This window comes from Osmia lignaria, unplaced genomic scaffold (genome assembly GCF_051020975.1).
Source record: "Osmia lignaria lignaria isolate PbOS001 unplaced genomic scaffold, iyOsmLign1 scaffold0006, whole genome shotgun sequence".
Lineage (NCBI taxonomy): Eukaryota > Metazoa > Arthropoda > Insecta > Hymenoptera > Megachilidae > Osmia > Osmia lignaria.
In genome coordinates, this window is record NW_027478163.1 from 7651222 (window position 1) to 7674896 (window position 23675).

The window sequence follows — 23675 nt, forward strand, 5'->3', positions numbered from 1 at the left end:
AAAAGTTCCGAAGCCGCACCAACATAATAGAGATACAGAAACACCGTGGCCCCTTTCTTTGAGATAACTCTGCACTAGTGCGAGCCGCAAATGCCACTTCCAGTTTAGCTGTGCAGAAGAAGAACAACAAGAAGAAGAAATATCTCGAAATATGTCCGTCAGGCCCCTTCCCTTGAGATAAATCTGCAAATATCTCGGAAACGAAGCGAGCTATGGCAAAATGTTAAGAGACCTTTTTTGTAGAGAATTAGGTTTCCTACTTTTTATGTTCTATGATATTTTTTGATCAGATGCGTAGTTCTCGAGATATATCAAGATATTTAAAAGTTCCGAAGCCGCACCAACATAATAGAGATACAGAAACACCGTGGCCCCTTTCTTTGAGATAACTCTGCACTATTGCGAGCTGCAAATGCCACTTCCAGCTTAGCTGTGCAGAGGAAGAACAACAAGAAGAAGAAATATCTCGAAATATGTCCGTCAGGCCAGTTCCTTTGAGCTGAATCTGCAAATATCTCGGAAACGAAGCGAGCTATGGCAAAATGTTAAGAGACGTTTTTTATAGAGAATTATGTTTCCTACAATTTATGTTCTATGATATTTTTTGATCAGAAGCGTAGTTTTCGAGATATATCGAGATATTTAAAAGTTCCGAAGCCGCACCAACATAATAGAGATACAGAAACACCGTGGCCCCTTTCTTTGAGATAACTCTGCACTAGTGCGAGCCGCAAATGCCACTTCCAGCTTAGCTGTGCAGAAGAAGAACAACAAGACGAAGAAATATCTCGAAATATGTCCGTCAGGCCCCTTCCCTTGAGATATATCTGCAAATATCTCCGAAACGAAGCGAGCTATGGCAAAATGTTAAGAGACCTTTTTTGTAGAGAATTCTGTTTCCTACAATTTATGTTCTATGATATTTTTTGATCAGAAGCGTAGTTTTCGAGATATATCGAGATATTTAAAAGTTCCGAAGCCGCACCAACATAATAGAGATACAGAAACACCGTGGCCCCTTTCTTTGAGATAACTCTGCACTATTGCGAGCTGCAAATGCCACTTCCAGCTTAGCTGTGCAGAGGAAGAACAACAAGAAGAAGAAATATCTCGAAATATGTCCGTCAGGCCAGTTCCTTTGAGCTGAATCTGCAAATATCTCGGAAACGAAGCGAGCAATGACAAAATGTTAAGAGACGTTTTTTATAGAGAATTATGTTTCCTACAATTTATGTTCTATGATATTTTTTGATCAGAAGCGTAGTTTTCGAGATATATCGAGATATTTAAAAGTTCCGAAGCCGCACCAACATAATAGGGATACAGAAACACCGTGGCCCCTTTCTTTGAGATAACTCTGCACTATTGCGAGCTGGAAATGCCACTTCCAGTTTAGCTGTGCAGAAGAAGAACAACAAGAAGAAGAAATATCTCGAAATATGTCCGTTAGGCCCCTTCCCGTGAGATAAATCTGCAAATATCTCGGAAACGAAGCGAGCTATGGCAAAATGTTAAGAGACCTCTTTTGTAGAGAATTAAGTTTCCTACTTTTTATGTTCTATGATATTTTTTGATCAGATGCGTAGTTCTCGAGATATATCAAGATATTTAAGAGTTCCGAAGCCGCACCAACATAATAGAGATACAGAAACACCGTGGCCCCTTTCTTTGAGATAACTCTGCACTATTGCGAGCTGTAAATGCCACTTCCAGCTTAGCTGTGCAGAAGAAGAACAACAAGAAGAAGAAATATCTCGAAATATGTCCGTCAGGCCCCTTCCCTTGAGATATATCTGCAAATATCTCGGAAACGAAGCGAGCTATGGCAAAATGTTAAGAGACCTTTTTTGTAGAGAATTAAGTTTCCTACTTTTTATGTTCTATGATATTTTTTGATCAGATGCGTAGTTCTCGAGATATATCAAGATATTTAAAAGTTCCGAAGCCGCACCAACATAATAGAGATACAGAAACACCGTGGCCCCTTTCTTTGAGATAACTCTGCACTAGTGCGAGCCGCAAATGCCACTTCCAGCTTAGCTGTGCAGAAGAAGAACAACAAGACGAAGAAATATCTCGAAATATGTCCGTCAGGCCCCTTCCCTTGAGATATATCTGCAAATATCTCGGAAACGAAGCGAGCTATGGCAAAATGTTAAGAGACCTTTTTTGTAGAGAATTCTGTTTCCTACAATTTATGTTCTATGATATTTTTTGATCAGAAGCGTAGTTTTCGAGATATATCGAGATATTTAAAAGTTCCGAAGCCGCACCAACATAATAGAGATACAGAAACACCGTGGCCCCTTTCTTTGAGATAACTCTGCACTATTGCGAGCTGCAAATGCCACTTCCAGCTTAGCTGTGCAGAGGAAGAACAACAAGAAGAAGAAATATCTCGAAATATGTCCGTCAGGCCAGTTCCTTTGAGCTGAATCTGCAAATATCTCGGAAACGAAGCGAGCAATGACAAAATGTTAAGAGACGTTTTTTATAGAGAATTATGTTTCCTACAATTTATGTTCTATGATATTTTTTGATCAGAAGCGTAGTTTTCGAGATATATCGAGATATTTAAAAGTTCCGAAGCCGCACCAACATAATAGAGATACAGAAACACCGTGGCCCCTTTCTTTGAGATAACTCTGCACTAGTGCGAGCCGCAAATGCCACTTCCAGCTTAGCTGTGCAGAAGAAGAACAACAAGACGAAGAAATATCTCGAAATATGTCCGTCAGGCCCCTTCCCTTGAGATATATCTGCAAATATCTCCGAAACGAAGCGAGCTATGGCAAAATGTTAAGAGACCTTTTTTGTAGAGAATTCTGTTTCCTACAATTTATGTTCTATGATATTTTTTGATCAGAAGCGTAGTTTTCGAGATATATCGAGATATTTAAAAGTTCCGAAGCCGCACCAACATAATAGAGATACAGAAACACCGTGGCCCCTTTCTTTGAGATAACTCTGCACTATTGCGAGCTGCAAATGCCACTTCCAGCTTAGCTGTGCAGAGGAAGAACAACAAGAAGAAGAAATATCTCGAAATATGTCCGTCAGGCCAGTTCCTTTGAGCTGAATCTGCAAATATCTCGGAAACGAAGCGAGCAATGACAAAATGTTAAGAGACGTTTTTTATAGAGAATTATGTTTCCTACAATTTATGTTCTATGATATTTTTTGATCAGAAGCGTAGTTTTCGAGATATATCGAGATATTTAAAAGTTCCGAAGCCGCACCAACATAATAGGGATACAGAAACACCGTGGCCCCTTTCTTTGAGATAACTCTGCACTATTGCGAGCTGGAAATGCCACTTCCAGTTTAGCTGTGCAGAAGAAGAACAACAAGAAGAAGAAATATCTCGAAATATGTCCGTTAGGCCCCTTCCCGTGAGATAAATCTGCAAATATCTCGGAAACGAAGCGAGCTATGGCAAAATGTTAAGAGACCTCTTTTGTAGAGAATTAAGTTTCCTACTTTTTATGTTCTATGATATTTTTTGATCAGATGCGTAGTTCTCGAGATATATCAAGATATTTAAAAGTTCCGAAGCCGCACCAACATAATAGAGATACAGAAACACCGTGGCCCCTTTCTTTGAGATAACTCTGCACTATTGCGAGCTGTAAATGCCACTTCCAGCTTAGCTGTGCAGAAGAAGAACAACAAGAAGAAGAAATATCTCGAAATATGTCCGTCAGGCCCCTTCCCTTGAGATATATCTGCAAATATCTCGGAAACGAAGCGAGCTATGGCAAAATGTTAAGAGACCTTTTTTGTAGAGAATTAAGTTTCCTACTTTTTATGTTCTATGATATTTTTTGATCAGATGCGTAGTTCTCGAGATATATCAAGATATTTAAAAGTTCCGAAGCCGCACCAACATAATAGAGATACAGAAACACCGTGGCCCCTTTCTTTGAGATAACTCTGCACTAGTGCGAGCCGCAAATGCCACTTCCAGCTTAGCTGTGCAGAAGAAGAACAACAAGACGAAGAAATATCTCGAAATATGTCCGTCAGGCCCCTTCCCTTGAGATATATCTGCAAATATCTCGGAAACGAAGCGAGCTATGGCAAAATGTTAAGAGACCTTTTTTGTAGAGAATTCTGTTTCCTACAATTTATGTTCTATGATATTTTTTGATCAGAAGCGTAGTTTTCGAGATATATCGAGATATTTAAAAGTTCCGAAGCCGCACCAACATAATAGAGATACAGAAACACCGTGGCCCCTTTCTTTGAGATAACTCTGCACTATTGCGAGCTGCAAATGCCACTTCCAGCTTAGCTGTGCAGAGGAAGAACAACAAGAAGAAGAAATATCTCGAAATATGTCCGTCAGGCCAGTTCCTTTGAGCTGAATCTGCAAATATCTCGGAAACGAAGCGAGCAATGACAAAATGTTAAGAGACGTTTTTTATAGAGAATTATGTTTCCTACAATTTATGTTCTATGATATTTTTTGATCAGAAGCGTAGTTTTCGAGATATATCGAGATATTTAAAAGTTCCGAAGCCGCACCAACATAATAGGGATACAGAAACACCGTGGCCCCTTTCTTTGAGATAACTCTGCACTATTGCGAGCTGGAAATGCCACTTCCAGTTTAGCTGTGCAGAAGAAGAACAACAAGAAGAAGAAATATCTCGAAATATGTCCGTTAGGCCCCTTCCCTTGAGATATATCTGCAAATATCTCGGAAACGAAGCGAGCTATGGCAAAATGTTAAGAGACCTTTTTTGTAGAGAATTAAGTTTCCTGCTTTTTATGTTCTATGATATTTTTTGATCAGATGCGTAGTTCTCGAGATATATCAAGATATTTAAAAGTTCCGAAGCCGCACCAACATAATAGGGATACAGAAACACCGTGGCCCCTTTCTTTGAGATAACTCTGCACTAGTGCGAGCCGCAAATGCCACTTCCAGCTTAGCTGTGCAGAAGAAGAACAACAAGAAGAAGAAATATCTCGAAATATGTCCGTCAGGCCCCTTCCCTTGAGATATATCTGCAAATATCTCGGAAACGAAGCGAGCTATGGCAAAATGTTAAGAGACCTTTTTTGTAGAGAATTATGTTTGCTACTATTTATGTTCTATGATATTTTTTGATCAGAAGCGTAGTTTTCGAGATATATCGAGATATTTAAAAGTTCCGAAGCCGCACCAACAGAATAGAGATACAGAAACACCGTGGCCCCTTTCTTTGAGATAACTGTGCACTAGTGCGAGCCGCAAATGCCACTTCCAGCTTAGCTGTGCAGAAGAAGAACAACAAGAAGAAGAAATATCTCGAAATATGTCCGTCAGGCCCCTTCCCTTGAGATATATCTGCAAATATCTCGGAAACGAAGCGAGCTATGGCAAAATGTTAAGAGACCGTTTTTGTAGAGAATTAAGTTTCCTACTTTTTATGTTCTATGATATTTTTTGATCAGACGCGTAGTTCTCGAGATATATCGAGATATTTAAAAGTTCCGAAGCCGCACCAACATAATAGAGATACAGAAACACCGTGGCCCCTCTCTTTGAGATAACTCTGCACTATTCCGAGCTGTAAATGCCACTTCCAGCTTAGCTGTGCAGAAGAAGAACAACAAGAAGAAGAAATATCTCGAAATATGTCCGTCAGGCCCCTTCCCTTGAGATATATCTGCAAATATCTCGGAAACGAAGCGAGCTATGGCAAAATGTTAAGAGACCGTTTTTGTAGAGAATTAAGTTTCCTACTTTTTATGTTCTATGATATTTTTTGATCAGACGCGTAGTTCTCGAGATATATCGAGATATTTAAAAGTTCCGAAGCCGCACCAACATAATAGAGATACAGAAACACCGTGGCCCCTCTCTTTGAGATAACTCTGCACTATTCCGAGCTGTAAATGCCACTTCCAGCTTAGCTGTGCAGAAGAAGAACAACAAGAAGAAGAAATATCTCGAAATATGTCCGTCAGGCCCCTTCCCTTGAGATATATCTGCAAATATCTCGGAAACGAAGCGAGCTATGGCAAAATGTTAAGAGACCTTTTTTGTAGAGAATTCTGTTTCCTACAATTTATGTTCTATGATATTTTTTGATCAGAAGCGTAGTTCTCGAGATATATCGAGATATTTAAAAGTTCCGAAGCCGCACCAACATAATAGGGATACAGAAACACTGTGGCCCCTTTCTTTGAGATAACTCTGCACTAGTGCGAGCCGCAAATGCCACTTCCAGCTTAGCTGTGCAGAAGAAGAACAACAAGAAGAAGAAATATCTCGAAATATGTCCGTCAGGCCAGTTCCTTTGAGCTGAATCTGCAAATATCTCGGAAACGAAGCGAGCAATGACAAAATGTTAAGAGACGTTTTTTATAGAGAATTATGTTTCCTACAATTTATGTTCTATGATATTTTTTGATCAGAAGCGTAGTTTTCGAGATATATCGAGATATTTAAAAGTTCCGAAGCCGCACCAACATAATAGGGATACAGATACACCGTGGCCCCTTTCTTTGAGATAACTCTGCACTATTGCGAGCTGGAAATGCCACTTCCAGTTTAGCTGTGCAGAAGAAGAACAACAAGAAGAAGAAATATCTCGAAATATGTCCGTCAGGCCAGTTCCTTTGAGCTGAATCTGCAAATATCTCGGAAACGAAGCGAGCTATGGCAAAATGTTAAGAGACGTTTTTTGTAGAGAATTATGTTTCCTACAATTTATGTTCTATGATATTTTTTGATCAGAAGCGTAGTTCTCGAGATATATCGAGATATTTAAAAGTTCCGAAGCCGCACCAACATAATAGGGATACAGACACACCGTGGCCCCTTTCTTTGAGATAACTCTGCACTATTGCGAGCTGCAAATGCCACTTCCAGCTTAGCTGTGCAGAAGAAGAACAACAAGAAGGAGAAATATCTCGAAATATGTCCGTCAGGCCCCTTCCCTTGAGATATATCTGCAAATATCTCGGAAACGAAGCGAGCTATGGCAAAATGTTAAGAGACCTTTTTTGTAGAGAATTATGTTTCCTACAATTTATGTTCTATGATATTTTTTGATCAGAAGCGTAGTTCTCGAGATATATCGAGATATTTAAAAGTTCCGAAGCCGCACCAACATAATAGGGATACAGAAACACCGTGGCCCCTTTCTTTGAGATAACTCTGCACTAGTGCGAGCCGCAAATGCCACTTCCAGCTTAGCTGTGCAGAAGAAGAACAACAAGAAGAAGAAATATCTCGAAATATGTCCGTCAGGCCCCTTCCCTTGAGATATATCTGCAAATATCTCGGAAAGGAAGCGAGCTATGGCAAAATGTTAAGAGACCTCTTTTGTAGAGAATTAAGTTTCCTACTTTTCATGTTCTATGATATTTTTTGATCAGATGCGTAGTTCTCGAGATATATCAAGATATTTAAAAGTTCCGAAGACGCACCAACATAATAGAGATACAGAAACACCGTGGCCCCTTTCTTTGAGATAAGTCTGCACTAGTGCGAGCCGCAAATGCCACTTCCAGCTTAGCTGTGCAGAAGAAGAACAACAAGAAGAAGAAATATCTCGAAATATGTCCGTCAGGCCCCTTCCCTTGAGATAAATCTGCAAATATCTCGGAAACGAAGCGAGCTATGGCAAAATGTTAAGAGACGTTTTTTGTAGAGAATTATGTTTCCTACAATTTATGTTCTATGATATTTTTTGATCAGAAGCGTAGTTCTCGAGATATATCGAGATATTTAAAAGTTCCGAAGCCGCACCAACATAATAGGGATACAGAAACACCGTGGCCCCTTTCTTTGAGATAACTCTGCACTAGTGCGAGCCGCAAATGCCACTTCCAGCTTAGCTGTGCAGAAGAGGAACAACAGGAAGAAGAAATATCTCGAAATATGTCCGTCAGGCCCCTTCCCTTGAGATAAATCTGCAAATATCTCGGAAACCAAGAGAGCTATGGCAAAATGTTAGGAGACCTTTTTTGTAGAGAATTAAGTTTCCTACTTTTCATGTTCTATGATATTTTTTGATCAGATGCGTAGTTCTCGAGATATATCAAGATATTTAAAAGTTCCGAAGCCGCACCAACATAATAGAGATACAGAAACACCGTGGCCCCTTTCTTTGAGATAACTCTGCACTATTGCGAGCTGCAAATGCCACTTCCAGCTTAGCTGTGCAGAAGAAGAACAACAAGAAGAAGAAATATCTCGAAATATGTCCGTCAGGCCCCTTCCCTTGAGATATATCTGCAAATATCTCGGAAACGAAGCGAGCTATGGCAAAATGTTAAGAGACCTTTTTTGTAGAGAATTATGTTTCCTACAATTTATGTTCTATGATATTTTTTGATCAGAAGCGTAGTTCTCGAGATATATCGAGATATTTAAAAGTTCCGAAGCCGCACCAACATAATAGGGATACAGAAACACCGTGGCCCCTTTCTTTGAGATAACTCTGCACTAGTGCGAGCCGCAAATGCCACTTCCAGCTTAGCTGTGCAGAAGAAGAACAACAAGAAGAAGAAATATCTCGAAATATGTCCGTCAGGCCCCTTCCCTTGAGATATATCTGCAAATATCTCGGAAACGAAGCGAGCTATGGCAAAATGTTAAGAGACCTTTTTTGTAGAGAATTATGTTTGCTACTATTTATGTTCTATGATATTTTTTGATCAGAAGCGTAGTTTTCGAGATATATCGAGATATTTAAAAGTTCCGAAGCCGCACCAACAGAATAGAGATACAGAAACACCGTGGCCCCTTTCTTTGAGATAACTGTGCACTAGTGCGAGCCGCAAATGCCACTTCCAGCTTAGCTGTGCAGAAGAAGAACAACAAGAAGAAGAAATATCTCGAAATATGTCCGTCAGGCCCCTTCCCTTGAGATATATCTGCAAATATCTCGGAAACGAAGCGAGCTATGGCAAAATGTTAAGAGACCGTTTTTGTAGACAATTAAGTTTCCTACTTTTTATGTTCTATGATATTTTTTGATCAGACGCGTAGTTCTCGAGATATATCGAGATATTTAAAAGTTCCGAAGCCGCACCAACATAATAGAGATACAGAAACTCCGTGGCCCCTCTCTTTGAGATAACTCTGCACTATTCCGAGCTGTAAATGCCACTTCCAGCTTAGCTGTGCAGAAGAAGAACAACAAGAAGAAGAAATATCTCGAAATATGTCCGTCAGGCCCCTTCCCTTGAGATAAATCTGCAAATATCTCGGAAACGAAGCGAGCTATGGCAGAATGTTAAGAGACGTTTTTTGTAGAGAATTATGTTTCCTACAATTTATGTTCTATGATATTTTTTGATCAGAAGCGTAGTTCTCGAGATATATCGAGATATTTAAAAGTTCCGAAGCCGCACCAACATAATAGAGATACAGAAACACCGTGGCCCCTTTCTTTGAGATAACTGTGCACTAGTGCGAGCCGCAAATGCCACTTCCAGCTTAGCTGTGCAGAAGAAGAACAACAAGAAGAAGAAATATCTCGAAATATGTCCGTCAGGCCCCTTCCCTTGAGATATATCTGCAAATATCTCGGAAACGAAGCGAGCTATGGCAAAATGTTAAGAGACCGTTTTTGTAGAGAATTAAGTTCCCTACTTTTTATGTTCTATGATATTTTTTGATCAGACGCGTAGTTCTCGAGATATATCAAGATATTTAAAAGTTCCGAAGCCGCACCAACATAATAGAGATACAGAAACACCGTGGCCCCTTTCTTTGAGATAACTCTGCACTATTGCGAGCTGCAAATGCCACTTCCAGCTTAGCTGTGCAGAAGAAGAACAACAAGAAGAAGAAATATCTCGAAATATGTCCGTCAGGCCCCTTCCCTTGAGATATATCTGCAAATATCTCGGAAACGAAGCGAGCTATGGCAAAATGTTAAGAGACCTTTTTTGTCGAGAATTATGTTTCCTACAATTTATGTTCTATGATATTTTTTGATCAGAAGCGTAGTTTTCGAGATATATCGAGATATTTAAAAGTTCCGAAGCCGCACCAACATAATAGAGATACAGAAACACCGTGGCCCCTTTCTTTGAGATAACTCTGCACTATTGCGAGCTGGAAATGCCACTTCCAGCTTAGCTGTGCAGAAGAAGAACAACAAGAAGAAGAAATATCTCGAAATATGTCCGTCAGGCCCCTTCCCTTGAGATATATCTGCAAATATCTCGGAAACGAAGCGAGCTATGGCAAAATGTTAAGAGACCTTTTTTGTAGAGAATTATGTTTCCTACAATTTATGTTCTATGATATTTTTTGATCAGAAGCGTAGTTCTCGAGATATATCGAGATATTTAAAAGTTCCGAAGCCGCACCAACATAATAGGGATACAGAAACACCGTGGCCCCTTTCTTTGAGATAACTCTGCACTAGTGCGAGCCGCAAATGCCACTTCCAGCTTAGCTGTGCAGAAGAAGAACAACAAGAAGAAGAAATATCTCGAAATATGTCCGTCAGGCCCCTTCCCTTGAGATATATCTGCAAATATCTCGGAAACGAAGCGAGCTATGGCAAAATGTTAAGAGACCGTTTTTGTAGAGAATTAAGTTTCCTACTTTTTATGTTCTGTGATATTTTTTGATCAGACGCGTAGTTCTCGAGATATATCGAGATATTTAAAAGTTCCGAAGCCGCACCAACATAATAGAGATACAGAAACACCGTGGCCCCTCTCTTTGAGATAACTCTGCACTATTCCGAGCTGTAAATGCCACTTCCAGCTTAGCTGTGCAGAAGAAGAACAACAAGAAGAAGAAATATCTCGAAATATGTCCGTCAGGCCCCTTCCCTTGAGATATATCTGCAAATATCTCGGAAACGAAGCGAGCTATGGCAAAATGTTAAGAGACCTTTTTTGTAGAGAATTATGTTTCCTACAATTTATGTTCTATGATATTTTTTGATCAGAAGCGTAGTTCTCGAGATATATCGAGATATTTAAAAGTTCCGAAGCCGCACCAACATAATAGGGATACAGAAACACCGTGGCCCCTTTCTTTGAGATAACTCTGCACTAGTGCGAGCCGCAAATGCCACTTCCAGCTTAGCTGTGCAGAAGAAGAACAACAAGAAGAAGAAATATCTCGAAATATGTCCGTCAGGCCCCTTCCCTTGAGATAAATCTGCAAATATCTCGGAAACGAAGCGAGCTATGGCAGAATGTTAAGAGACGTTTTTTGTAGAGAATTATGTTTCCTACAATTTATGTTCTATCATATTTTTTGATCAGAAGCGTAGTTCTCGAGATATGTCGAGATATTTAAAAGTTCCGAAGCCGCACCAACATAATAGAGATACAGAAACACCGTGGCCCCTTTCTTTGAGATAACTGTGCACTAGTGCGAGCCGCAAATGCCACTTCCAGCTTAGCTGTGCAGAAGAAGAACAACAAGAAGAAGAAATATCTCGAAATATGTCCGTCAGGCCCCTTCCCTTGAGATAAATCTGCAAATATCTCGGAAACGAAGCGAGCTATGGCAGAATGTTAAGAGACGTTTTTTGTAGAGAATTATGTTTCCTACAATTTATGTTCTATGATATTTTTTGATCAGAAGCGTAGTTCTCGAGATATATCGAGATATTTAAAAGTTCCGAAGCCGCACCAACATAATAGAGATACAGAAACACCGTGGCCCCTTTCTTTGAGATAACTCTGCACTATTGCGAGCTGGAAATGCCACTTCCAGTTTAGCTGTGCAGAAGAAGAACAACAAGAAGAAGAAATATCTCGAAATATGTCCGTTAGTCCCCTTCCCTTGAGATAAATCTGCAAATATCTCGGAAACGAAGCGAGCTATGGCAAAATGTTAAGAGACCTTTTTTGTAGAGAATTAAGTTTCCTACTTTTTATGTTCTATGATATTTTTTGATCAGATGCGTAGTTCTCGAGATATATCAAGATATTTAAAAGTTCCGAAGCCGCACCAACATAATAGAGATACAGAAACACCGTGGCCCCTTTCTTTGAGATAACTCTGCACTATTGCGCGCTGCAAATGCCACTTCCAACTTAGCTGTGCAGAAGAAGAACAACAAGAAGAAGAAATATCTCGAAATATGTCCGTCAGGCCCCTTCCCTTGAGATATATCTGCAAATATCTCGGAAAGGAAGCGAGCTATGGCAAAATGTTAAGAGACCTTTTTTGTCGAGAATTATGTTTCCTACAATTTATGTTCTATGATATTTTTTGATCAGAAGCGTAGTGGTCGAGATATATCGAGATATTTAAAAGTTCCGAAGCCGCACCAACATAATAGAGATACAGAAACACCGTGGCCCCTTTCTTTGAGATAACTCTGCACTATTGCGAGCTGGAAATGCCACTTCCAGTTTAGCTGTGCAGAAGAAGAACAACAAGAAGAAGAAATATCTCGAAATATGTCCGTTAGGCCCCTTCCCTTGAGATAAATCTGCAAATATCTCGGAAACGAAGCGAGCTATGGCAAAATGTTAAGAGACCTTTTTTGTAGAGAATTAAGTTTCCTACTTTTTATGTTCTATGATATTTTTTGATCAGATGCGTAGTTCTCGAGATATATCAAGATATTTAAAAGTTCCGAAGCCGCACCAACATAATAGAGATACAGAAACACCGTGGCCCCTTTCTTTGAGATAACTCTGCACTATTGCGCGCTGCAAATGCCACTTCCAGCTTAGCTGTGCAGAAGAAGAACAACAAGAAGAAGAAATATCTCGAAATATGTCCGTCAGGCCCCTTCCCTTGAGATATATCTGCAAATATCTCGGAAACGAAGCGAGCTATGGCAAAATGTTAAGAGACCTTTTTTGTAGAGAATTATGTTTCCTACAATTTATGTTCTATGATATTTTTTGATCAGAAGCGTAGTTCTCGAGATATATCGAGATATTTAAAAGTTCCGAAGCCGCACCAACATAATAGGGATACAGAAACACCGTGGCCCCTTTCTTTGAGATAACTCTGCACTAGTGCGAGCCGCAAATGCCACTTCCAGCTTAGCTGTGCAGAAGAAGAACAACAAGAAGAAGAAATATCTCGAAATATGTCCGTCAGGCCCCTTCCCTTGAGATAAATCTGCAAATATCTCGGAAACGAAGCGAGCTATGGCAGAATGTTAAGAGACGTTTTTTGTAGAGAATTATGTTTCCTACAATTTATGTTCTATCATATTTTTTGATCAGAAGCGTAGTTCTCGAGATATGTCGAGATATTTAAAAGTTCCGAAGCCGCACCAACATAATAGAGATACAGAAACACCGTGGCCCCTTTCTTTGAGATAACTGTGCACTAGTGCGAGCCGCAAATGCCACTTCCAGCTTAGCTGTGCAGAAGAAGAACAACAAGAAGAAGAAATATCTCGAAATATGTCCGTCAGGCCCCTTCCCTTGAGATAAATCTGCAAATATCTCGGAAACGAAGCGAGCTATGGCAGAATGTTAAGAGACGTTTTTTGTAGAGAATTATGTTTCCTACAATTTATGTTCTATGATATTTTTTGATCAGAAGCGTAGTTCTCGAGATATATCGAGATATTTAAAAGTTCCGAAGCCGCACCAACATAATAGAGATACAGAAACACCGTGGCCCCTTTCTTTGAGATAACTCTGCACTATTGCGAGCTGGAAATGCCACTTCCAGTTTAGCTGTGCAGAAGAAGAACAACAAGAAGAAGAAATATCTCGAAATATGTCCGTTAGTCCCCTTCCCTTGAGATAAATCTGCAAATATCTCGGAAACGAAGCGAGCTATGGCAAAATGTTAAGAGACCTTTTTTGTAGAGAATTAAGTTTCCTACTTTTTATGTTCTATGATATTTTTTGATCAGATGCGTAGTTCTCGAGATATATCAAGATATTTAAAAGTTCCGAAGCCGCACCAACATAATAGAGATACAGAAACACCGTGGCCCCTTTCTTTGAGATAACTCTGCACTATTGCGCGCTGCAAATGCCACTTCCAACTTAGCTGTGCAGAAGAAGAACAACAAGAAGAAGAAATATCTCGAAATATGTCCGTCAGGCCCCTTCCCTTGAGATATATCTGCAAATATCTCGGAAAGGAAGCGAGCTATGGCAAAATGTTAAGAGACCTTTTTTGTCGAGAATTATGTTTCCTACAATTTATGTTCTATGATATTTTTTGATCAGAAGCGTAGTGGTCGAGATATATCGAGATATTTAAAAGTTCCGAAGCCGCACCAACATAATAGAGATACAGAAACACCGTGGCCCCTTTCTTTGAGATAACTCTGCACTATTGCGAGCTGGAAATGCCACTTCCAGTTTAGCTGTGCAGAAGAAGAACAACAAGAAGAAGAAATATCTCGAAATATGTCCGTTAGGCCCCTTCCCTTGAGATAAATCTGCAAATATCTCGGAAACGAAGCGAGCTATGGCAAAATGTTAAGAGACCTTTTTTGTAGAGAATTAAGTTTCCTACTTTTTATGTTCTATGATATTTTTTGATCAGATGCGTAGTTCTCGAGATATATCAAGATATTTAAAAGTTCCGAAGCCGCACCAACATAATAGAGATACAGAAACACCGTGGCCCCTTTCTTTGAGATAACTCTGCACTATTGCGCGCTGCAAATGCCACTTCCAGCTTAGCTGTGCAGAAGAAGAACAACAAGAAGAAGAAATATCTCGAAATATGTCCGTCAGGCCCCTTCCCTTGAGATAAATCTGCAAATATCTCGGAAACGAAGCGAGCTATGGCAAAATGTTAAGAGACCTTTTTTGTAGAGAATTATGTTTCCTACAATTTATGTTCTATGATATTTTTTGATCAGAAGCGTAGTTCTCGAGATATATCGAGATATTTAAAAGTTCCGAAGCCGCACCAACATAATAGGGATACAGAAACACCGTGGCCCCTTTCTTTGAGATAACTCTGCACTAGTGCGAGCCGCAAATGCCACTTCCAGCTTAGCTGTGCAGAAGAAGAACAACAAGAAGAAGAAATATCTCGAAATATGTCCGTCAGGCCCCTTCCCTTGAGATAAATCTGCAAATATCTCGGAAACGAAGCGAGCTATGGCAGAATGTTAAGAGACGTTTTTTGTAGAGAATTATGTTTCCTACAATTTATGTTCTATGATATTTTTTGATCAGAAGCGTAGTTCTCGAGATATATCGAGATATTCAAAAGTTCCGAAGCCGCACCAACATAATAGGGATACAGAAACACCGTGGCCCCTTTCTTTGAGATAACTCTGCACTAGTGCGAGCCGCAAATGCCACTTCCAGCTTAGCTGTGCAGAAGAAGAACAACAAGAAGAAGAAATATCTCGAAATATGTCCGTCAGGCCCCTTCCCTTGAGATAAATCTGCAAATATCTCGGAAACGAAGAGAGCTATGGCAAAATGTTAAGAGACCTTTTTTGTCGAGAATTATGTTTCCTACAATGTATGTTCTATGATATATTTTGATCAGAAGCGTAGTTTTCGAGATATATCGAGATATTTAAAAGTTCCGAAGCCGCACCAACATAATAGAGATACAGAAACACCGTGGCCCCATTCTTTGAGATAACTCTGCACTATTGCGAGCTGGAAATGCCACTTCCAGTTTAGCTGTGCAGAAGAAGAACAACAAGAAGAAGAAATATCTCGAAATATGTCCGTTAGGCCCCTTCCCTTGAGATAAATCTGCAAATATCTCGGAAACGAAGCGAGCTATGGCAAAATGTTAAGAGACCTTTTTTGTAGAGAATTAAGTTTCCTACTTTTTATGTTCTATGATATTTTTTGATCAGATGCGTAGTTCTCGAGATATATCAAGATATTTAAAAGTTCCGAAGCCGCACCAACATAATAGAGATACAGAAACACCGTGGCCCCTTTCTTTGAGATAACTCTGCACTATTGCGCGCTGCAAATGCCACTTCCAGCTTAGCTGTGCAGAAGAAGAACAACAAGAAGAAGAAATATCTCGAAATATGTCCGTCAGACCCCTTCCCTTGAGATAAATCTGCAAATATCTCGGAAACGAAGCGAGCTATGGCAAAATGTTAAGAGACCTTTTTTGTAGAGAATTAAGTTTCCTACTTTTTATGTTCTATGATATTTTTTGATCAGATGCGCAGTTCTCGAGATATATCGAGATATTTAAAAGTTCCGAAGCCGCACCAACATAATAGAGATACAGAAACACCGTGTCCCCTCTCTTTGAGATAACTCTGCACTATTCCGAGCTGTAAATGCCACTTCCAGCTTAGCTGTGCAGAAGAAGAACAACAAGAAGAAGAAATATCTCGAAATATGTCCGTCAGGCCCCTTCCCTTGAGATATATCTGCAAATATCTCGGAAACGAAGCGAGCTATGGCAAAATGTTAAGAGACCTTTTTTGTCGAGAATTATGTTTCCTACAATTTATGTTCTATGATATTTTTTGATCAGAAGCGTAGTTTTCGAGATATATCGAGATATTTAAAAGTTCCGAAGCCGCACCAACATAATAGAGATACAGAAACACCGTGGCCCCTTTCTTTGAGATAACTCTGCACTATTGCGAGCTGGAAATGCCACTTCCAGTTTAGCTGTGCAGAAGAAGAACAACAAGAAGAAGAAATATCTCGAAATATGTCCGTCAGACCCCTTCCCTTGAGATAAATCTGCAAATATCTCGGAAACGAAGCGAGCTATGGCAGAATGTTAAGAGACGTTTTTTGTAGAGAATTATGTTTCCTACAATTTATGTTCTATGATATTTTTTGATCAGAAGCGTAGTTCTCGAGATATGTCGAGATATTTAAAAGTTCCGAAGCCGCACCAACATAATAGAGATACAGAAACACCGTGGCCCCTTTCTTTGAGATAACTGTGCACTAGTGCGAGCCGCAAATGCCACTTCCAGCTTAGCTGTGCAGAAGAAGAACAACAAGAAGAAGAAATATCTCGAAATATGTCCGTCAGGCCCCTTCCCTTGAGATAAATCTGCAAATATCTCGGAAACGAAGCGAGCTATGGCAGAATGTTAAGAGACGTTTTTTGTAGAGAATTATGTTTCCTACAATTTATGTTCTATGATATTTTTTGATCAGAAGCGTAGTTCTCGAGATATATCGAGATATTTAAAAGTTCCGAAGCCGCACCAACATAATAGAGATACAGAAACACCGTGGCCCCTTTCTTTGAGATAACTCTGCACTATTGCGAGCTGGAAATGCCACTTCCAGTTTAGCTGTGCAGAAGAAGAACAACAAGAAGAAGAAATATCTCGAAATATGTCCGTTAGTCCCCTTCCCTTGAGATAAATCTGCAAATATCTCGGAAACGAAGCGAGCTATGGCAAAATGTTAAGAGACCTTTTTTGTAGAGAATTAAGTTTCCTACTTTTTATGTTCTATGATATTTTTTGATCAGATGCGTAGTTCTCGAGATATATCAAGATATTTAAAAGTTCCGAAGCCGCACCAACATAATAGAGATACAGAAACACCGTGGCCCCTTTCTTTGAGATAACTCTGCACTATTGCGCGCTGCAAATGCCACTTCCAACTTAGCTGTGCAGAAGAAGAACAACAAGAAGAAGAAATATCTCGAAATATGTCCGTCAGGCCCCTTCCCTTGAGATATATCTGCAAATATCTCGGAAAGGAAGCGAGCTATGGCAAAATGTTAAGAGACCTTTTTTGTCGAGAATTATGTTTCCTACAATTTATGTTCTATGATATTTTTTGATCAGAAGCGTAGTGGTCGAGATATATCGAGATATTTAAAAGTTCCGAAGCCGCACCAACATAATAGAGATACAGAAACACCGTGGCCCCTTTCTTTGAGATAACTCTGCACTATTGCGAGCTGGAAATGCCACTTCCAGTTTAGCTGTGCAGAAGAAGAACAACAAGAAGAAGAAATATCTCGAAATATGTCCGTTAGGCCCCTTCCCTTGAGATAAATCTGCAAATATCTCGGAAACGAAGCGAGCTATGGCAAAATGTTAAGAGACCTTTTTTGTAGAGAATTAAGTTTCCTACTTTTTATGTTCTATGATATTTTTTGATCAGATGCGTAGTTCTCGAGATATATCAAGATATTTAAAAGTTCCGAAGCCGCACCAACATAATAGAGATACAGAAACACCGTGGCCCCTTTCTTTGAGATAACTCTGCACTATTGCGCGCTGCAAATGCCACTTCCAGCTTAGCTGTGCAGAAGAAGAACAACAAGAAGAAGAAATATCTCGAAATATGTCCGTCAGGCCCCTTCCCTTGAGATAAATCTGCAAATATCTCGGAAACGAAGCGAGATATGGCAAAATGTTAAGAGACCTTTTTTGTAGAGAATTATGTTTCCTACAATTTATGTTCTATGATATTTTTTGATCAGAAGCGTAGTTCTCGAGATATATCGAGATATTTAAAAGTTCCGAAGCCGCACCAACATAATAGGGATACAGAAACACCGTGGCCCCTTTCTTTGAGATAACTCTGCACTAGTGCGAGCCGCAAATGCCACTTCCAGCTTAGCTGTGCAGAAGAAGAACAACAAGAAGAAGAAATATCTCGAAATATGTCCGTCAGGCCCCTTCCCTTGAGATAAATCTGCAAATATCTCGGAAACGAAGCGAGCTATGGCAGAATGTTAAGAGACGTTTTTTGTAGAGAATTATGTTTCCTACAATTTATGTTCTATGATATTTTTTGATCAGAAGCGTAGTTCTCGAGATATATCGAGATATTCAAAAGTTCCGAAGCCGCACCAACATAATAGGGATACAGAAACACCGTGGCCCCTTTCTTTGAGATAACTCTGCACTAGTGCGAGCCGCAAATGCCACTTCCAGCTTAGCTGTGCAGAAGAAGAACAACAAGAAGAAGAAATATCTCGAAATATGTCCGTCAGGCCCCTTCCCTTGAGATAAATCTGCAAATATCTCGGAAACGAAGAGAGCTATGGCAAAATGTTAAGAGACCTTTTTTGTCGAGAATTATGTTTCCTACAATGTATGTTCTATGATATTTTTTGATCAGAAGCGTAGTTTTCGAGATATATCGAGATATTTAAAAGTTCCGAAGCCGCACCAACATAATAGAGATACAGAAACACCGTGGCCCCTTTCTTTGAGATAACTCTGCACTATTGCGAGCTGGAAATGCCACTTCCAGTTTAGCTGTGCAGAAGAAGAACAACAAGAAGAAGAAATATCTCGAAATATGTCCGTTAGGCCCCTTCCCTTGAGATAAATCTGCAAATATCTCGGAAACGAAGCGAGCTATGGCAAAATGTTAAGAGACCTTTTTTGTAGAGAATTAAGTTTCCTACTTTTTATGTTCTATGATATTTTTTGATCAGATGCGTAGTTCTCGAGATATATCAAGATATTTAAAAGTTCCGAAGCCGCACCAACATAATAGAGATACAGAAACACCGTGGCCCCTTTCTTTGAGATAACTCTGCACTATTGCGCGCTGCAAATGCCACTTCCAGCTTAGCTGTGCAGAAGAAGAACAACAAGAAGAAGAAATATCTCGAAATATGTCCGTCAGACCCCTTCCCTTGAGATAAATCTGCAAATATCTCGGAAACGAAGCGAGCTATGGCAAAATGTTAAGAGACCTTTTTTGTAGAGAATTAAGTTTCCTACTTTTTATGTTCTATGATATTTTTTGATCAGATGCGCAGTTCTCGAGATATATCGAGATATTTAAAAGTTCCGAAGCCGCACCAACATAATAGAGATACAGAAACACCGTGGCCCCTCTCTTTGAGATAACTCTGCACTATTCCGAGCTGTAAATGCCACTTCCAGCTTAGCTGTGCAGAAGAAGAACAACAAGAAGAAGAAATATCTCGAAATATGTCCGTCAGGCCCCTTCCCTTGAGATATATCTGCAAATATCTCGGAAACGAAGCGAGCTATGGCAAAATGTTAAGAGACCGTTTTTGTAGAGAATTAAGTTTCCTACTTTTTATGTTCTATGATATTTTTTGATCAGACGCGTAGTTCTCGAGATATATCAAGATATTTAAAAGTTCCGAAGCCGCACCAACATAATAGAGATACAGAAACACCGTGGCCCCTTTTTTTGAGATAACTCTGCACTATTGCGAGCTGCAAATGCCACTTCCAGCTTAGCTGTGCAGAAGAAGAACAACAAGAAGAAGAAATATCTCGAAATATGTCCGTCAGGCCCCTTCCCTTGAGATATATCTGCAAATATCTCGGAAACGAAGCAAGCTATGGCAAAATGTTAAGAGACCGTTTTTGTAGAGAATTAAGTTTCCTACTTTTTATGTTCTATGATATTTTTTGATCAGACGCGTAGTTCTCGAGATATATCGAGATATTTAAAAGTTCCGAAGCCGCACCAACATAATAGAGATACAGAAACACCGTGGCCCCTCTCTTTGAGATAACTCTGCACTACTCCGAGCTGTAAATGCCACTTCCAGCTTAGCTGTGCAGAAGAAGAACAACAAGAAGAAGAAATATCTCGAAATATGTCCGTCAGGCCCCTTCCCTTGAGATATATCTGCAAATATCTCGGAAACGAAGCGAGCTATGGCAAAATGTTAAGAGACCTTTTCTGTAGAGAATTATGTTTCCTACAATTTATGTTCTATGATATTTTTTGATCAGAAGCGTAGTTCTCGAGATATATCGAGATATTTAAAAGTTCCGAAGCCGCACCAACATAATAGGGATACAGAAACACCGTGGCCCCTTTCTTTGAGATAACTCTGCACTAGTGCGAGCCGCAAATGCCACTTGCAGCTTAGCTGTGCAGAAGAAGAACAACAAGAAGAAGAAATATCTCGAAATATGTCCGTCAGGCCCCTTCCCTTGAGATAAATCTGCAAATATCTCGGAAACGAAGCGAGCTATGGCAGAATGTTAAGAGACGTTTTTTGTAGAGAATTATGTTTCCTACAATTTATGTTCTATGATATTTTTTGATCAGAAGCGTAGTTCTCGAGATATATCGAGATATTTAAAAGTTCCGAAGCCGCACCAACATAATAGGGATACAGAAACACCGTGGCCCCTTTCTTTGAGATAACTCTGCACTAGTGCGAGCCGCAAATGCCACTTCCAGCTTAGCTGTGCAGAAGAAGAACAACAAGAAGAAGAAATATCTCGAAATATGTCCGTCAGTCCCCTTCCCTTGAGATAAATCTGCAAATATCTCGGAAACGAAGCGAGCTATCGCAAAATGTTAAGAGACGCTTTTTGTAGAGAATTAAGTTTCCCACTTTTTATGTTCTATGATATTTTTTGATCAGATGCGTAGTTCTCGAGATATATCAAGATATTTAAAAGTTCCGAAGCCGCACCAACATAATAGAGATACAGAAACACCGTCGCCCCTTTCTTTGAGATAACTCTGCACTATTCCGAGCTGTAAATGCCACTTCCAGCTTAGCTGTGCAGAAGAAGAACAACAAGAAGAAGAAATATCTCGAAATATGTCCGTCAGGCCCCTTCCCTTGAGATATATCTGCAAATATCTCGGAAACGAAGCGAGCTATGGCAAAATGTTAAGAGACCTTTCTTGTAGAGAATTATGTTTCCTACAATTTATGTTCTATGATATTTTTTGATCAGAAGCGTAGTTTTCGAGATATATCGAGATATTTAAAAGTTCCGAAGCCGCACCAACATAATAGAGATACAGAAACACCGTGGCCCCTTTCTTTGAGATAACTCTGCACTATTGCGAGCTGCAAATGCCACTTCCAGCTTAGCTGTGCAGAAGAAGAACAACAAGAAGAAGAAATATCTCGAAATATGTCCGTCAGGCCCCTTCCCTTGAGATATATCTGCAAATATCTCGGAAACGAAGCGAGCTATGGCAAAATGTTAAGAGACCTTTTTTGTCGAGAATTATGTTTCCTACAATTTATGTTCTATGATATTTTTTGATCAGAAACGTAGTTCTCGAGATATATCGAGATATTTAAAAGTTCCGAAGCCGCACCAACATAATAGAGATACAGAAACACCGTGGCCCCTTTCTTTGAGATAACTGTGCACTAGTGCGAGCCGCAAATGCCACTTCCAGCTTAGCTGTGCAGAAGAAGAACAACAAGAAGAAGAAATATCTCGAAATATGTCCGTCAGGCCCCTTCCCTTGAGATATATCTGCAAATATCTCGGAAACGAAGCGAGCTATGGCAAAATGTTAAGAGACCTTTTTTGTCGAGAATTATGTTTCCTACAATTTATGTTCTATGATATTTTTTGATCAGAAGCGTAGTTTTCGAGATATATCGAGATATTTAAAAGTTCCGAAGCCGCACCAACATAATAGAGATACAGAAACACCGTGGCCCCTTTCTTTGAGATAACTCTGCACTATTGCGAGCTGGAAATGCCACTTCCAGTTTAGCTGTGCAGAAGAAGAACAACAAGAAGAAGAAATATCTCGAAATATGTCCGTCAGACCCCTTCCCTTGAGATATATCTGCAAATATCTCGGAAACCAAGCGAGCTATGGCAAAATGTTAAGAGACCTTTTTTGTAGAGAATTAAGTTTCCTACTTTTTATGTTCTATGATATTTTTTGATCAGATGCGCAGTTCTCGAGATATATCCAGATATTTAAAAGTTCCGAAGCGGCACCAACATAATAGAGATACAGACACACCGTGGCCCCTTTCTTTGAGATAACTCTGCACTAGTGCGAGCCGCAAATGCCACTTCCAGCTTAGCTGTGCAGAAGAAGAACAACAAGAAGAAGAAATATCTCGAAATATGTCCGTCAGGCCCCTTCCCTTGAGATATATCTGCAAATATCTCGGAAACGAAGCGAGCTATGGCAAAATGTTAAGAGACCTTTTTTGTAGAGAATTAAGTTTCCTACTTTTTATGTTCTATGATATTTTTTGATCAGATGCGCAGTTCTCGAGATATATCGAGATATTTAAAAGTTCCGAAGCCGCACCAACATAATAGAGATACAGAAACACCGTGGCCCCTCTCTTTGAGATAACTCTGCACTATTTCGAGCTGTAAATGCCACTTCCAGCTTAGCTGTGCAGAAGAAGAACAACAAGAAGAAGAAATATCTCGAAATATGTCCGTCAGGCCCCTTCCCTTGAGATATATCTGCAAATATCTCGGAAACCAAGCGAGCTATGGCAAAATGTTAAGAGACCTTTTTTGTAGAGAATTATGTTTCCTACAATTTATGTTCTATGATATTTTTTGATCAGAAGCGTAGTTCTCGAGATATATCGAGATATTTAAAAGTTCCGAAGCCGCACCAACATAATAGGGATACAGAAACACCGTGGCCCCTTTCTTTGAGATAACTCTGCACTAGTGCGAGCCGCAAATGCCACTTCCAGCTTAGCTGTGCAGAAGAAGAACAACAAGAAGAAGAAATATCTCGAAATATGTCCGTCAGGCCCCTTCCCTTGAGATAAATCTGCAAATATCTCGGAAACGAAGCGAGCTATGGCAAAATGTTAAGAGACGTTTTTTGTAGAGAATTAAGTTTCCTACTTTTTATGTTCTATGATATTTTTTGATCAGATGCGTAGTTCTCGAGATATATCAAGATATTTAAAAGTTCCGAAGCCGCACCAACATAATAGAGATACAGAAACACCGTGGCCCCTTTCTTTGAGATAACTCTGCACTATTCCGAGCTGTAAATGCCACTTCCAGCTTAGCTGTGCAGAAGAAGAACAACAAGAAGAAGAAATATCTCGAAATATGTCCGTCAGGCCCCTT